This window comes from Oculina patagonica, chromosome 2, assembly GCF_052425735.1.
Source record: "Oculina patagonica isolate OP01 chromosome 2, crgOcupat, whole genome shotgun sequence".
Classification (NCBI taxonomy): Eukaryota; Metazoa; Cnidaria; class Anthozoa; order Scleractinia; family Oculinidae; genus Oculina; species Oculina patagonica.
Window position 1 is genome coordinate 14,280,140 of NC_135759.1, and position 16,591 is coordinate 14,296,730.

At 36.9% G+C, this 16,591-nt stretch overlaps 1 long non-coding RNA gene across 5 annotated transcripts; it reads left to right on the forward strand.

The window, feature by feature from the left end:
* The first annotated feature begins 476 nt into the window (after positions 1-476).
* On the forward strand, positions 477-15,547 carry LOC144643091 (uncharacterized). Of its 5 annotated transcripts, XR_013568852.1 has the most exons (11): positions 800-919; positions 2,908-9,588; positions 9,825-9,901; positions 10,048-10,147; positions 10,699-10,834; positions 11,100-11,172; positions 11,413-11,491; positions 11,646-11,740; positions 12,167-12,302; positions 13,097-13,175; positions 13,983-15,547. It is a non-coding gene; the product is annotated as an uncharacterized LOC144643091 (long non-coding RNA). The 5 variants fall into 5 exon arrangements; XR_013568848.1 differs by lacking the exon at positions 11,646-11,740 and having other exon boundaries at positions 689-919; XR_013568849.1 differs by lacking the exons at positions 10,048-10,147; positions 11,646-11,740 and having other exon boundaries at positions 679-919; positions 9,825-9,861.
* Positions 15,548-16,591: the final 1,044 nt, after the last annotated feature.

Consider the following 16,591-nt stretch of genomic DNA (forward strand, 5'->3'; position numbering starts at 1 on the left):
ACCTCCCGTAAGACCTTAACTTTGCAAAAACAAAAATGATCCTAATTTGAAAAAAACTTTTAATTAAAACACTATGCAAGCTTTTTAATTGACATGATATATGAATGAACGTTTATTCGTTTGTCTCACGATAGAATCGCTTTGAGATGATATGTGATCAAAGACCCTGGGTACGAGGATGTCTCGTTCCCAGAGCCTCCGTTTCTAAATAGTCACTTTTAAAGGGTCACATTTCCGTTCAGAAAAAAGGAAAACGCGTCTAAGCTACTTCAATTTTCATAATTTTCTGGGTGGAGGGGGGGGGGGGGGGGGAGCATGCCCCCAGGCCCCCGCCATCGAAAATCTCTTTTTCCCAGCAAATCAACTTGAAAGCTCTGAATATACAAATAGTTATGACGCACATACAGGCTACACCATTGTATTGCTTACTAAACTTTTTGTTTGGCAACATTTTCGTTTCTTGTCTGCCTTTTGAAAGATCCCTGTTGTGGCGGCCACGATGTCATTCATGGCCGTTTATCAGTGCGCGCAAATTTTATGCTTTTTTATTTTGCAAAAAAAATGTTATAATTATGTGCAGCAAACCCGCCCCAGTGCATTATTTAACTGCACCGTAAAAATTTCCATATTAGACCGACTACCATATGGAAAGTTTGTTTTGCATTCTGAGAAGTCATGTCATCCCGAAAAGTCGAAAAAATTCTGTTCCATCGTTCCATTCGCCACTAGAATTTTCATGATTTTTGGTTGAATGGAACTGGGTAGGAAAATGTACCCAGCACCCCCAGCGCGCCTTCTGAGCGCGGCAAATTCGGTCACATGTCTTGTCATCTTGTGCTGTGTTGAGGTGGAGGACAAGCAGCTAAAATGCTGTTCTTGTTCTAGAACGCGTCTGCCTTCTGTTCATCTCCATTTGCAAGTAAGTTTTCAAATTGTTTCGTTGTGTTGTTTTCTGTTCGTTATTTAAGCGGTTTAATACCTCCAGTTCATGGCCTGCAAAATGTCGTGCGCGAACGAAGCGAGCCGAGATAAGGTCAGATAAGCGTCATTCAATTCCGACCCTCTAGGTTTTTTTCGTCGAGTCGAGTTGACTATTCTGTTTTTATATCTGCAGGAGTTCCAATTTTATTTACTTCTTCGCTATTTTAACGTGTGAAGCTCGTTTAGCTGTTACCTCGTGGCACATGCATAAGCTTAGTCGACGGAAGAAATTTCGAATTCTAAGTTTTACAATTGCTAATTAAAGGTCAGAGAAACTACTGTAACTGAGATGATGTACTTTTTGCATTTATTTGGTCAGGGGAAGTTTATGTAGGTTAGGGAAAAGTTAGGAAATTTATAACTTATTTATAACTGATCCTTGGAGTAGAGAAACATCCTTTGAGTCCAATTAAATTTTTGTGTACAATATTATTTTGTGTTTCAACTGACAGTACACTGGATTACAGACAAGCAGCTATTTTTAAATCAAAAGCCCTCTGGGCTTAGTGTCTCGTGACTCTTTTCAGAGTTTAATTTATTTGAAAATAAACCGCTTTTCACGTCTATTTTAATTATTGCTTGTAAAGATATCGAAAATTAAAAAGCGTGCATCTAACATAAAGAAACATTTAGACTCCTCACCCCTAAAATTTGAACTAAAACTAAAGCTACTTTTGTCGCTCGATAAATGTTGTGGCATTCACAACACGATATACGAAACTCTTGATTCACTTTTCCATTCAGAAACCTTTGTTGTGAATGCTTGCGCTGAACTTCACGATTTCACAGTTAAAGATAATCAAAGGCTCTTCGAGCAACCTCATGGTAATTTGGTAATTCGATGAAGTTTATTTTTCCATGGGAATTGTGTCATTGATGGTTCGTGCTCTCAGGCTTGGTAGCGCGAATTCTATTTCATCACAAAAATATTTAAGTGTAACTTTTGATCCTTTTTAGCATTAGGTAAATTTGTTTTGTGAATACAGTCGAAGCTCTCGTAAGCGGACACCCTCGGGACGGGAAAAAAGTGTCCGCAACTGGAGCTGGCCGCTTACGAGAATGGTTCTAGTAAGCGGCCCCTAGAGGTGAAGGGGATAGATGGCCGCTTACGGAAGCTTGCCCAGCAAACATAATGGTAATATGCATGGTAGTGGTGTTTTGAAATGTAACCGGACGTGGATGACGACAAAACAAACACTGCAATATGGTACCGAATTGCTGAATTATTGTGACGAATGGAGATGTGAAGTTGATTGATATAAAAAATAAGATACAGAGGTTGTTTATAGGATTTTCTTTGGAGTGTCTGCTTACGGGAGATTAAAAACAAAGAAAAAGTCTAACTCGTAATCTCTGATAGTGTCCGCGGCCGCTTACGAGAATGTCCGCTTACGAGAATGTAAAAATACGAAGTTTGTATGGGAGTTAAAACGGGGTTTCAAACAAGGCGGTCGTATGTAGAGCTGTTCGCTTACGAGAGTGTCAGTTAAGAGAGCTTCAACTGTATGTTAACTTTTCTGTCAGCACGTATAGCGTTATTTTGAGCAGCGAATAACACTTGAGAGAAAGATGCGTGTTTCTGCACAACTCAAAAAGATGAAAAACGGATGACCTGACACGAAGACAATGTCACGCAAAACTAAATCATGGAGTATATTCTTGTGTCGTCATGACATCACGAGACAAAAAGATTTCATTTCTTAACTTTGAGGAGTCGAGAGATGGGTTTGTAAATTTTTTTAGATCTGTGGGCGGGAATGATTATTATTGTAGAACTGCGAAGGAGTGAAGTTTTTTGCATGCATGCAATTTCCTTTGCCCTTCACTTTGCTTTCAATTTGCCTGTAACCAGTAATTGTCAATTCTTGTTCTGTGCGAGGAAATTGTCATTTGACCTTTTACCTGTTTGCAATTCCATCTCTTCAGTGAATGAAACAGACAGCTTCCTTGCACCTGTTGCGCTCAAGATTTACACCAGATCACGAAGGATGTTATGGTCGTTTAAGCCTTTTTCAAAGCTTGGAACAGCTCATATATTTAGCAGGTGAGTGACGGGTAAAATTGAATTCAATTATGATCATGATATGTAAGTATACGACAGCTTATCATCCATTTTTTTTTTTAAATAGTAAGAAACAAAAGCTTGTATGATCATCTAGACACTTGATTTAAAACTGTCATTTGAGAATAACTGTAGTACACCTGTTGGCTATTTTGATTATTCCTGTTCTCTATGTTATCATTTTCTCTGTGGCATGAGTGCATCCACTTGGAGTGGATCCACTTTTTTTTCTGTTTACATGCATTTCAACGAGACACATTTGGCTCTCAACAATTAGAAAGACATTTCTGGTAAGTAAAAATGCATATGTTTATTATTGTTAAAACTTTTGTTTGATTTTGCTTTGCTTTTTATGTACTCATTATTTGATACTCCAAGTGCATATTTTTCTATTGGCTATTTTTATATGATACTATTGGGTGTTTGTACATGATAATTTTAAGTGCCAATGCTTTTTAGATTTTGGGTATTTGTACATGATTAATTTAAGACCAGTCCACTAAGGATGTTATCATCATTTAAGCCTTTTTCAAAGCTTGGAACAGCTCAGGTGAGTGACGGGTAAAATTGAATTCAATTATGATCATGATATGTAAGTATACGACAGCTTATCATTCATTTTTTTTTTAATAGTAAGAAACAAAAGCTTGTATGATCATCTAGACACTTGATTTAAAACTGTCGTTTGAGAATAACTGTAGTACACTTGTTGGCTATTTTGATTATTCCTGTTCTCTTTGTTACCATTTTCTCTGTGGCATGAGTGGATCCACTTTTTCTTTTCTGATTACCGGTACATGCATTTCAACGAGACACATTTGGCTCTCAACAAAGACATTTCTGGTAAGTAAAAGTGCATATGTTTATTATTGTTCAAACTTTTGTTTGATTTTGCTTTGCTTTTGTCTTCTCCTGGGATGTTTTTATATGTGTTTCAAGGAGACACATTTGGCTCTCAAGAATTAGAAAGACAGTTCTGGTAAGTAAAAATGCATGTGTTTATTATGGTTAAAACTTTTGTTTGACTTTGCTTTGCTTTTGCTATTGGGTATTTGTACATGATAAATATTTCAGTTCATGCTTTTTTTTTTACTTTAATTGAGTATTAATGTGCATGACAAATTTAAGTTCATGCTTTTTTTACTACATAAAGGGTATTTTTTAAAAGTGCAGGCTATTTTACAACTTGGTATATATTTTACTATTGGGTGTTTGTACATGATAATTTTAAGTTCCTATGCTTATTAGATTTTGGGTATTTGTACATGATTAATTTAAGTTCATGTTTGTTTAACTATTGGGTTGTTTTACATGACAATTTTAAGTACATGCTGTTTTACTACTTGGTATATATTTTACTATTGGGTGTTTGTACATGATTAATTTAAGTTAGTGTTTGTTTTACTATTGGGTTGTTTTACAACCGAATAGTAAAAATCCACGGTGTCGAGAGTCCTGACATAAGAAATATGTTTTCTGTCTTAAAGAAATGCCAAGGGAAACTGGATTGTTTAGTGAACAAAATGATGGTGCAATCTGGCCTTGCATCACGTAAGCATTCCCAATTGCATAACGTGTAAATTGTTAATGAATACTTACGTGGCTGGTCTGACACGCATGTTTTGTTTCCGCCGAGAGACTCATCAGAGACCTTTCGGTGAAAGCTAACTCGTCAAACATCGCGTTCGAAGACCCGCTAGGGTCGAAATGATGGTGCAATCTGGCCTTGCATCGCGTAAGCATTCCCTATTGCGTAACATGTAAATTGTTAATGAATACTTTCCTGGCTGGTCTGACACGCATGTTTCGTCTCCGCCAAGAGACTCATCAGAGACCTTTCGGTGAAAGCTAACTCGTCGCACATCGTGTTCGAAGTCCCGCTAGCGTCAAAATGATGGTGCAATCTGGCCTTACATCGTGTAAGCATTCCCAATTGCGTAACATGTAAACTGTTAATGAATACTTTCATGGCTGGTCTGACACGCATGTTTTGTCTCCGCCAAGAGACTCATTAGAGACCTTTCGGTGAAAGCTAACTGTTCGAACATTGCGTTCGAAGTCCCGCTAGCGTCGAAATGATGGTGCAATCTGGCCTTGCATCGCGTAAGCATTCCCAATTGCGTAACATATAAATTGTTAATGAATACTTTCCTAGCTGGTCTGACACGCACGTTCCGTCTTCACCAAGAGACTCATCAGAGACTTTTCGGTGAAAGCTAACTCGTCAAACATCGCGTTCGAAGACCCGCTAGCGTCGAAATGATGGTGCAATCTGGCCTTGCATCGCGTAAGCATTCCCAATTGCGTAACGCGTAAATTGTTAATGAATACTTATGTGGCTGGTCTGACACGCATGTTTTGTCTCCGCCGAGAGACTCATCAGAGACCTTTCGGTGAAAGCTAACTCATCAAACATCAGGTTCGAAGACCCGCTTGGGTCGAAATGATGGTGCAATCTGGCCTTACATCGCGTAAGCATTCCCAATTGCGTAACATGTAAATTGTTAATGAATACTTTCCTGGCTTGTCTGACACGCATGTTTCGTCTCCGCCAAGATACTCATCAGAGACCTTTCGGTGAAAGCTAACTCGTTGAACATCGCATTCGAAGTCCCGCTAGCGTCGAAATGATGGTGCAATCTGGCCTTACATCGTGTAAGCATTCCCAATTGTGTAACATGTAAACTGTTAATGAATACTTTCATGGCTGGTCTGACACGCATGTTTTGTCTCCGCCAAGAGACTCATCAGAGACCTTTCAGTGAAAGCTAACTCGTCGAACATCGCATTCGAAGTCCCGCTAGCGTCGAAATGATGGTGCAATCTGGCCTTGCATCGCGTAAGCATTCCCAATTGCATAACGTGTAAATTGTTAATGAATACTTATGTGGCTGGTCTGACACGCATGTTTTGTCTTCGCCGCGAGACTCATCAGAGACCTTTGGGTGAAAGCTAACTCGTCGCACATCGTGTTCGAAGTCCCACTAGCGTCAAAATGATGGTGCAATCTGGCCTTGCATCGCGTAAGCATTCCCAATTGCGTAACATGTAAACTGTTAATGAATACTTTCCTGGCTGGTCTGACACGCATGTTTCATCTCCGCCAAGAGACTCATCAGAGACCTTTCGGTGAAAGCTAACTGGTCGAACATTGCGTTCGAAGTCCCGCTAGCGTCGAAATGATGGTGCAATCTGGCCTTGCATCGCGTAAGCATTCCCAATTGCGTAACATATAAATTGTTAATGAATACTTTCCTAGCTGGTCTGACACGCAAGTTTCGTCTCCGCCAAGAGACTCATCAAAGACCTTTCGGTGAAAGCTAACTCGTCGAACATCGCATTCGAAGTCCCGCTAGCGTCGAAATGATGGTGCAATCTGGCCTTACATCGTGTAAGCATTCCCAATTACGTAACATGTAAACTGTTAATGAATACTTTCATGGCTGGTCTGACACGCATGTTTTGTCTCCGCCAAGAGACTCATCAGAGACCTTTCGGTGAAAGCTAACTCGTCGAACATCGCATTCGAAGTCCCGCTAGCGTCGAAATGATGGTGCAATCTGGCCTTGCATCGCGTAAGCATTCCCAATTGCGTAACATGTAAACTGTTAATGAATACTTTCGTGGCTGGTCTGACATGCATTTTTTGTCTCCGCCAAGAGACTCATTAGAGACCTTTCGGTGAAAGCTAACTGGTCGAACATTGCGTTCGAAGTCCCGCTAGCGTCGAAATGATGGTGCAATCTGGCCTTGCATTGCGTAAGCATTCCCAATTGCGTAACATGTAAATTGTTAATGAATACTTTCGTGGCTGGTCTGACACGCATGTTTTGTCTCCACCAAGAGACTCGTTAGAGAACTTTCGGTGAAAGCTAACTGGTTGAACATCGCGTTCGAAGTCCCGCTAGCGTCAAAATGATGGTGCAATCTGGCCTTGCATCGCGTAAGCATTCCCAATTGCATAACATGTAAATTGTTAATGAATACTTTCGTGGCTGGTCTGACACGCATGTTTCGTCTCCGCCGAGAGACTCGTCAGAGACCTTTGGGCGAAAGCTAATTCATCGTACATCGCGTTTGAAGTCCTGCTAGCGTTTTTTAAATGGATGCCATTTTACTATTTGGTATATGATAATTTCAGATGCTTGCTTTTTTAATATTCGGTATATATGATTATTTTATGCACATAATTTTTACTAAAGTGCAGCCTTTTTTTGCATTTGACAGTAGGAGAACACATCCTAATCTTGTGGTGGCCTGTGGTCCCATGGTTGTCCTGTGAACGCACAAGCGAAAGTCGTTTTATGTGTTGTTCTATGTATGTCGGTATGTGGCAGGATGGCCTCGATCTCATGCGAGAAGACATTAGATAGCAATTAATTGCGTCACAGCAATGTCAACAATGACATTAGCAGCAAAGATAGCGCGCGCAAAAACAATTCATTAAGCCGATACCGCTAGGCTGTAAACAATTTTTACGTTCGACGGTAGGACAACGCATCCTAATCTTGTGGTGCAGTGTGGTCCCGTGGTTGTCCTCTGTATGCGCAACCGAAAGTCGTTCTATGTGGTAGGGATTGCGATAGGTTGGCTTATTAGCTGCCTCGTGCGCTGTTGAATTGATATTGTTTCGCTGTTAGTTTGAAGTGATGTTGGACGCGCACTTTATGCTGAGCGCACGGTCGTTTGAAATTTGTATGACGATATAAACACTCTTGTTACTAACTCAGTTTACGTTTGCTAACCTTATCTTGGGTGCCTATCTTGGGTCGAACGTATGCCCCTGCCAGGGAAACCAAAAAACTAACAAATGTAAGAAAACTTTTGTTTGCCCCCACAGACAAAAAATCCTAGGTACGACCCTGTTTTTTCACAGGATATAAACAACTCTTTAACCAAAAGCCATTTGCTTGCAGATACTGGTAGTTATGTCTTTTTTATTTTTTGTTAGCCTACTTCTCCGCTCAACTCAAAAAGAAATTTTTATAATTTAGTGTATTTTTACAATTTACTTACTAGGTGAATTAGCTTAAGTCTTTTTATTCTTTTTAATCCTTTTATTGATCTTCTATTTTTACTATATACAATTAAGTTGCAACTTTTTAATATAGATTGTAATTTTTAATTCTAAATAACTTGTAAAGCGCTAGCTATTGAAAAGTAAAATATTTTTTAAGGCTACATATTGTACTTTTTACAGCAATGATAAGAAATAGGTCTGAAATGCATTCATATGAAGGTCACATGTAATTTTAGTTATAAGGCTAAAATTGAATTGTTAAAAAAATTAAGAAAATTAATTTCTAGGTTAAAATATTTCCTAATAAATGACAGAAATGGTTTTAAAACAACTCCAAACTCTCAATTCCAAGTGCATGCAATTTTACTATTTGGTATTTTTATGTGCATCCTTTTTTTACTGCTTTCATGTTTTTACTTAACGATCTATATCCAATTGCCATGCATGTTTTCCTGGTGTCCTTGTAAACCACTTTTATCAATTGTGATGCACTTGCCAATGACACACTTCTCGCAACATAACTTTTACGCAATCGCCATGTGTTGTCATAATTATGACATGTTTATTTAACTTTCTTCTTTCATAATTTCTCACAGTCGTAAACAACTTTAGAAGCAAATACCATGGCCTGGCTGCTGACATCCTTTTTTGCTCCTTTTCAAAGCCATAGGAAGCCACTTTTTAATTACACCCAAACTGTATTGACTTCTCAAGATTTCTTGTTGATCCACATGACATCAATACATTACTATTCACTGGAAGTCAAGAGCTAGCACAAAATGAAAGGATAGACCTTCCTCGTTCTTTTGTCAAGAGTACTTGTCAACACGATTCACACAACAAGATCCACATTACTGGATGTCAAGGGCTAGCACAAAATGAAAATAGAAACCTTCCTCGTTCTTAAAACGTTCCATCAAATGGAATCGATTCGCAAAAGTACTTGTTGATTTGACCGATTTGCACAGTGTTGGCCGGAAGTCAACTTGGCAATAACGAGGGTTAAAAACGTTGTTAATTTGATTCGAACTGAATGATTCAAGACGATTTGTCTGCCTTGATCTCTACCCGACATACCGGAAGTCAACTTGGCAAAAATGAGGGTTAAAAACGTTAATTCGAACCGATCGATTTAAGACGTTTTGTCTGCCTTGATCTCTACCGACATACCGGAAGTCAACTTGGCAAAAATGAGGGTTAAAAACGTTGTTAATTTGGTTTGAACTGATTGATTCAAGACGATTTGTCTGCCTTGATCTCTACTGAGGGTTAAATATGATTTAAATTGATTAATTCGAGATGAATTCTTCGGAAAATGGCCGAAATCTTCAGAAATTTCATATCTCCGCGCAACTATGCCATATACTCCATGTATTCAAACTGTCTGTTTTTTATATAACTCTCTTCTAGATGACTCCTTGCTGTGTTCTTTGTTTTCTTAATACTTTTCAGGTTGTTTTTGCCTGGATCACCTGGCTGGCAATCTATCTGACTGGTGCTATTTCTAAATATATATCTGTAAAAGGTAAGGTTTGGCTACACTGGAATATAGTTTTCTGGAATAAAATTTGTGACTTTTGTGAGGCCCCGTAGACTTTTGTCTTAAAGGCAACATCTTGTCAAAGAGCAATTTTTTATTTAAATAAATTAATCAAGAATTTGAGTGAAGTTTGGTAAACACATACACAGAATGAGTAAATCTTATTGTGAATAGCAACCGACAACTTTACCTTAATTTAGCATTCTTATTTTCTTTTTCAGAATCAACCTTGAGAGTTGGGGGTTGGCTTACAATCATGTATGTACAAGTGCACTTAGCTTATACACAAGTCTTTACGGTAATTGAATTTTATAATCCAGAACACAAATTAATAATCTGTAATTTTAAAATTTAGAGAGCAATCTCTTCTCTGATAATCCGTAAAATTATATTCCATAATCCTTGAACCCTAACAGGGCCTCTTTTGTTTCTGTAAACTTACAGCTTGAATGAATCATCATTGTAAATTGCACCTTTAAAGAAGAGAATCGAAGACCCTAAGAATGAGAAGAGTTTGTTGTATCAAAATGGAAACAATGAAAACGTAAGTATATGTTGTGGTTTAATTTTTTCTTTGTTTAAAATTTTTCTAACCAGTTTGATTTTTATTTCCCTTTGTTTTCAGATTATGGTAATGAATATAAGACAATGAAATATAAAAATCAAACTGGTTTGAAAAATTTTAACACATTGCACACTGCACACTGGCTCTTTAATTTGCAGTATAATGCTTTTTGAAGTGCCGTTGCGGTGGTTTTGTTTTGTTGTTTCGGGTTTTGGTACATGCCCAGTTTGTTAACCTTCTTTTCTTGAAAATAACATCAAATTGATTTAGTCACTCTTCTAATAGTTTTGTAAACACAACATTATTATGTTTTTTTTTTAATCCTACTGGTAAATGTGCCCAGTAGTTTCCTCCTTGCCTTAAGACTAATAAAGCTTGTGTTATTTTGTTTCATGAATTTTGAAACAGTAGCAATAACTGCAGGCTAGTCTTATTTAAATCACCTAAAACAGTCACCTTCAGCAAAGGCACTGGTTGCTAATTATCAAAGAGCTACAATAAACTTAAGAATATTTTTGATTACTTTTCAGACAAGAGAAGAAGTGTAAATCTATCAAGCATGTTCCTATTCCTGTGCCACAAAAAGGAGTTGACAAACATTCTTAGACTAGTACTGTCGAGATGCAGATTGCTTGGACAATGCTTTCAAGCTGTAATAGCGGAAAGGTAACCTGAAATTTTGGCAGTTTTCTGTTTCATATTCGTTTTTGAGCAGAAGGGTCAGAGGGCTTAATGTTTTACAGTATTAGGTAAAGGGATTAGTGAACACATGATACATAATCTAAACAAGACTGCATTGATCAAAACCCTTTCTTCTTCTTAAATAATCTCCTGGAATGTATGTGTAATATAGTCCATGTATTCAAACTGTCTGTTTTTTATATAACTCTCTTCTCCTTGCTGTGTTCTTTGTTTTCTTAATATTTTTCAGGTTGTTTTTGCCTGGATCACCTGGCTGGCAATCTATCTGACTGGTGCTATTTCTGGATATATATCTGTAAAAGGTAAGGTATGGCTACACTGGAATATAGTTTTCTGGAATAAAATTTGTGACTTTTGTGAGGCCCCGTAGACTTTTGTTTTAAAGACAACATCTTGTCAAAGAGCAATTTTTTATTTGAATAAGTTAATCAAGAATTTGAGTGAAGTTTGGATAACACATACACAGAATGAGTAAATCTTATTGTGATCGAATAGCAACCAACAACTTTACCTTAATTTAGCATTCTTATTTTCTTTTTCAGAATCAACCTTGAGAGTTGGGGGTTGGCCTACATGTACATGTATGTACAAGTGCACTCAGCTTATACACAAGTCTTTACGGTAATTGAATTTTATAATCCAGAACACAAATTAATAATCTGTAATTTTAAAATTTAGAGAGCAATCTCTTCTCTGATAATCCGTAAAATTATATTCCATAATCCTTGAACCCTAACAGGGCCTCTTTTGTTTCTGTAAACTAGCGCGCTTACAGCTTGAATGAATCATCATTGTAAATTGCACCTCAAAAGAAGAGAAGACCCTAAGAATGAGAAGAGTTTGTTGTATCAAAATGGCAACAATGAAAACGAAAGTATACAATTGTAATCACAATATATTGCACGCTGGCTCTTTAATTTGCAGTATAATGCTTTTTGAAGTGTCGTTGCGGTGGTTTCGTTTTGTTGTTTCGGGTTTTGGTACATGCCCAGTTTGCTAACCTTCTTTTCTTGAAAATAACATCAAATTAATTTAGTCACACTTCTAATAGTTTTGTAAACACAAAATTATTATGTGTTTTTTTTAAATCCTACTGGTAAATGTGCCCAGTAGTTTCCTCCTTGCCTTAAGACTAAAGCTTGTGTTATTTTGTTTCATGAATTTTAAAAAAACAGTAGCAATTAATGACTGCAGTCTTATTTAAATCAACTGAAACAGTCACCTTCAGCAAAGGCACTGGTTGCTAATTATCAAAGAGCTACAATAAACTTAAGAATATTTTTGATTACTTTTCAGACAAGAGAAGAAGTGTAAATCTATCAAGCATGTTCCTATTCCTGTCCCACAAAAAGGAGTTGACAAACATTCTTAGATTAGTACTGTCGAGATGCAGATTGCTTGGACAATGCTTTCAAGCTGTAATAGCGGAAAGGTAACCTGAAATTTTGGCAGTTTTCTGTTTCATATTCGTTTTTGAGCAGAAGGGTCAGAGGGCTTAATGTTTTACAGTATTAGGTAAAGGGATTAGTGAACACATGATGCATAATCTAAACAAGACTGCATTGATCAAAACCCTTTCTTCTTCTTAATCTCCTGGAATAAAACTTCCGACTTTGTGTGGCCCTGTTAGGGGGTCTGTCAATAATCCATAATCCTCTAGGTAAACTATGGAAATAATTCATATCCCAATTAAAAATAATAACCCTAAATCAGAAGTAACCCTAAATATGAAGTGAACAGGCAGAACAGCCTAAGATGCACTCTTCTGCTTAATTGATTAACCCAATGTTGTACCCTATGTTCGAGTGTTTTGTTTTTAGCTGAGAGAATTTAATAATGGCACTCTTGTTTTTCTGTGTAGTAGCTAGATAGTTAACATTGTTCCTTGCCAAGTAGCCAAATTACTGGAATGGGAATGCTTAAGTACAAGTGGATAAAAAAAGCTGAAATTTGCATGATTAATTTGCTGACAGAATAAATAGAGGAAAGAGTAAAACACATAATTTCAAATTGCTTTGGGAAATGGTCCTTTCAAAAAAGGCAGAATTTGAGTAATTTTCACAGGTCATCACTTTGAGCTTGATTTGTTTTTGCAACATATTAAGTCTTGATTTTTTACATTAGGCTACAAAATTCCCAGTCTTACAGAAAAGATAATTATCTTGATTTTACCATTCACCACTGAAATTTAAAGACAACAATTATTTTTTTTTTATTTTTTTGTAGCAAGAATCATACCTCAGGTGGTTTCTATCAGATTTGCAATGGACATGATAGAATAACCTGATAATTGATGCTCCTCCAGGTATGTGGATAATTTGTACAATGTAATTATTGAAGATGAAGTTTTCAACATGACTCGAGCATGGGACAAAGAAAACTTCTGAGTCCCTGACGGGAATCGAACCCATGGCCTTCCAGGTACGGGTTGGGCACTCTTACCAACTGAGCTACGAGAGACTTGTTGTGAGCTGGGCCATTTTACTAGGTTGATAAGTGACATGCCTCCTGCATACTGCTAGGATCAGCAATGTTGAATTCACCAAGTTTGTAGTAAATAATAAAAATGGTAAATTTTAAGCTCGGTAATAAGTAATGAAGATGAAGTGTTCAACATGACTCCAGCATGGGACAAAGAAAAATTCTGAGTCCCTGACGGGAATCGAACCCATGGCCTCCCAGATACCAGTTGGGCGCTCTAACCAACTGAGCTACGAGAGACTTGTTGTGAGCAGGGCCATTTTACTAGGTTGATAAGTGGTACTAGGTTGAGTCTCTCGTAGCTCAGTTAGTTAGAGCGCGCAACCGGTATCTGGGAGGCCAAGGGTTCGATTCCCGTCTGGGACTCAGAATTTTTCTTTGTCCCATGATCGGTAATATTCCTTTTAATGTTTTTAGAAATTTTTAGTATCGTATTCTCTCATTTTAATTTAATTGGTTCATTTATGAAAAAAAATCGCTGCAGTCCTTTGTTCTCAATCCATGTTTTCCTAGTGATCCCATTCAAGTAACCGCTCTTATCTGTAAGTCAGTACATTTTAACAGTAATTCTCAGTTCAAGCTAGGGATCTTTTGCTTGCAAATCTTTAGTATTTTTCAACTTTCTTTGCAGGTTCTATTTCACAGGGCTAGTTTAACAAAGTCCTAAGAGGAAGGCCAATGCATAACTCACCAACACTCAATGCAGCAAAGTAACCATAATTAAATCCAAACTGTAATTTTACAAATAACAAGCAGTGAAGATCATGAAAGGAAATTGATGTAGTCAGTTGGATATGCTGTGTTTAAAGTCCAGACAATATTTCTTTTCTACTAACAAACGATATTGAGAAGATCAAGCGATCAACTTCTAATTTCTCCTTACATTGTTTGTCCACTGTCTATCAGTCAAGTGATGAGAACAAAGACAATCATCAACTGGAGAAAACTGTCTTGATAAACCACCAAATTCTCAAAACAAACATTAAAAGAAATGTATGGGAATTAGTAAGGAGAATTGAAATGAAACGAAACAATAACTAAACAGCATCTTGATCAGGAACGATCTCAATTGCATTTACTTTCAACACACATTTACATAATACAATGATAAACAAAACAAAACTAGGTTCATCTATGACCTCTTCAGTTGGTTGCCATAATAGATTTGAATCTGGAATGACTTTATGTAATCATGCTTGAAAAGTTAATCTTGCTACCAGCCTCCAAATGACAACAGCTATATTAAAAAATAACCAACATAAACAGTAATATAAACTATACACTGATAACAAAATATCATTATTAAATACTTTAAGAGAAGATGAGCAATAAAATTACGTAACATCTCAATGACCGGATTCCATACACATTTACATTTGAAAATGTTACAAATGACAATGTGCAGGGTTTAACGTTCATTGAAACATTATGTAGTTAAATTGCTTGTTAAATCTTAATGTATTTATTTAAATTCTTTAGTTGTTATAAAAAAAAATACTTTAAGATAAAGATGAGCAATAGAATTACATAAAATTTCAATGACCCCATGCCGGCATGCACATTTACATTTGATATTTTACAAATGATAATGTGCAGGGTGTTCATTGAAACCTTATTTAGTTCAATCGCTCTTCTTAATCTTTATGTATTTACTTTAAATCTTTAGCTGTTAAAAATAATAACTTAATTAACAATAAATATAATTTAAAAATAGAAATAAAAACTTGGACCCTGCTATCAAGGTATTTTTCATGTGTGGTTACATGAAATCATCCCACTTTCAACTCTTACATGCCAACCAATTGAAGAGGTCACAGATTTAACTTGCTGTGCAATTTCTTATTTTATATGTGAAAGTGTGTTAAATTTAAATGTAAGTGCAGTTGTTCTCGATTGAGGTATTTGTCACTGAGATTTGTACTAGGATGTTTACATAGCCAATAAATCTGTACAGTCAACTCTCATTATAGTGGACACGCTCAGGGTATCGTTTATTGTCCATATTATAGCGAGAGTCTGTAATAGTGGGAGTCACTTCCAGTCAAACCTCTTTCGTCGGGGATCTGGATTTTGACTGTAATAGTATGTCCACAAGGTGAGAGTTGACTGTACCAGTAACCTTTATTTGGGAAGCTCAGAAACTATAACAGTAAAGGGTTATGAATCGAATGGCAATAAATGTAAGTTGTACCGGTACCTAGCGCTGTCTGAATTGTATTCTAAGCCGGAGAAGCTGGGGGAGGGGAACGAAAAAATAAAGACTTACAAAGAGAAGAGTCTCTAAAGCTCCTCACATCAATCCACTATCAATCACCCCCCCCCCCCCCCCCCCCTTCCCGATTAGAAAAAATGTTCCGCAGTCCCTGGTGATTAGTAGGATTGCAAAAAAGTAACAAGTTACCATCTTGAAAGGATGGAGGTGGAGTGGAAAAGTTAAGGACTGGAGGGGGGGGGGTAGACTTGCTTACAAGTTGAGCTCACAGAACAGGAGTCGTGTACTTTTGCGTAAGGATCAATGACCACTCAATAGGCTAGTTTCAAATTACGCTCCACTGATCACAAACAAACAAATAAAGTGGAGGTTGTGAAATAATTTGAATTTCTCTTGTTTTATTCTTCTGGACCTTAACTTCTCTCCTTTTTCCTTCCCCTCCCTTCACTGTGATTTCAGCCTCACTCCTACCACCCTAGGGCACGTTTCTTCCTATCCCCAATCCTCTCCTGAGTAAGGATTTAAGATGCGTTTGAATATGCTCGCTAATTTGATCATGCTCCATTTCATAATTATTATTTCTTAAATATTTTTACTTAATTTCAATATTTAAAATTTATTTAAATTTAATTAAAACAGACTATTTTGTTTGTCAGTGTTGGCTAAGACGAAATCAGAAAAGCGGTGAGTTTGAGCAGAAACAGATTTCAAAATGGCGAATTATTGTCAGCGACATTGATGAAAGCTAATAAACACACTGTTTTTTCATTATGTGATACATCTTCTGAAAGCTTCTGTTTGCAAAATTTTACCTTTTAGTTTGGCAATTTGCTCAATTGTTATATTTAGCTGTCGCTCCTGTTAACTATTCGATTAATAAAAATGTTTTAACTTTTACTTCATGCATTGTTTTTGTCTATATAATAAAAAGAAAATTACATGGTGGCTTGAAGATATGAATTTTATTTTCTCGTGGTAAAAGCAATATTTTACTCATTTGCTTTACCACTCAAAAATAAAATTCATAT